Source organism: Arachis stenosperma, chromosome 7 (genome assembly GCF_014773155.1).
Source record: "Arachis stenosperma cultivar V10309 chromosome 7, arast.V10309.gnm1.PFL2, whole genome shotgun sequence".
Classification (NCBI taxonomy): domain Eukaryota; kingdom Viridiplantae; phylum Streptophyta; class Magnoliopsida; order Fabales; family Fabaceae; genus Arachis; species Arachis stenosperma.
The window spans coordinates 25,670,272-25,671,318 of record NC_080383.1 but is presented as its reverse complement, the minus strand read 5'-3'; the positions used below and the strand labels follow the sequence as shown (position 1 = coordinate 25,671,318).

The 1,047-nt window shown below is 41.8% G+C and overlaps 1 non-coding gene across 1 annotated transcript; it reads left to right on the top strand.

Annotated features, from left to right (window-relative positions):
* The first annotated feature begins 497 nt into the window (after window positions 1-497).
* LOC130942870 (small nucleolar RNA R71) lies at window positions 498-605 on the top strand. The gene has a single exon (XR_009071416.1). It is a non-coding gene; the product is annotated as a small nucleolar RNA R71 (small nucleolar RNA).
* The last annotated feature ends 442 nt before the right edge of the window (window positions 606-1,047 follow it).

Sequence of the window (1,047 nt, the reverse complement as noted above, 5' to 3'; positions counted from 1 at the left end):
TTTCCACCATTGTTGTTGTTGAAACCTTGTTGAGGTCTCTCTTGATTCTTCCATGAGAAATTTGGGTGATTTCTCCATGAAGAATTATAGGTGTTTCCATAGGGTTCTCCTAGGTAATTCACCTCTTCCATTGAAGGGTTCTCAGGATCATAGGCTTCTTCCTCAGATGAAGCATCCTTAGTACTGCTTGGTGCATTTTGCATTCCAGACAGACTTTGAGAGATCAAATTGACTTGTTGAGTCAATATTTTGTTCTGAGCCAGAATGGCATTCAGAGCATCAATCTCAAGAACTCCTTTCTTCTGATTAGTCCCATTGTTCACAGGATTCCTTTCAGAAGTGTACATGAATTGGTTATTTGCAACCATTTCAATTAGCTCTTGAGCTTCTGTAGGCGTCTTCTTCAGATGAAGAGATCCTCCAGCAGAGCTGTCCAAAGACATCTTGGATAGTTCAGAGAGACCATCATAGAAAATACCTATGATGCTCCATTCAGAAAGCATGTCAGAAGGACATTTTCTGATCAATTGTTTGTATCTTTCCCAAGCTTCATAGAGGGATTCTCCATCCTTCTGTCTGAAGGTTTGGACTTCCACTCTAAGCTTACTCAATTTTTGAGGTGGAAAGAACTTTGCCAAGAAGGCACTGACTAGCTTTTCCCAAGAGTCCAGGCTTTCTTTAGGTTGAGAATCCAACCATATTCTAGCTCTGTCTCTTACAGCAAAAGGGAATAGCATGAGTCTATAGACCTCAGGGTCTACCCCATTAGTCTTGACAGTGTCACAGATTTGCAAGAACTCAGCTAAGAACTGATGAGGATCTTCCAATGGAAGTCCATGGAACTTGCAATTCTGTTGCATTAGAGAAACTAATTGAGGCTTAAGCTCAAAGTTGTTTGCTCCAATGGCAGGGATAGAGATGCTTCTCCCATAGAAGTCGGGAGTAGGTGCAGTAAAGTCACCCAGCACCTTCCTTGCATTGTTGGCATTGTTGTTTTCGGCTGCCATGTGTTCTTCTTCTTTGAAGAATTCGGTCAGGTCCTCTAAA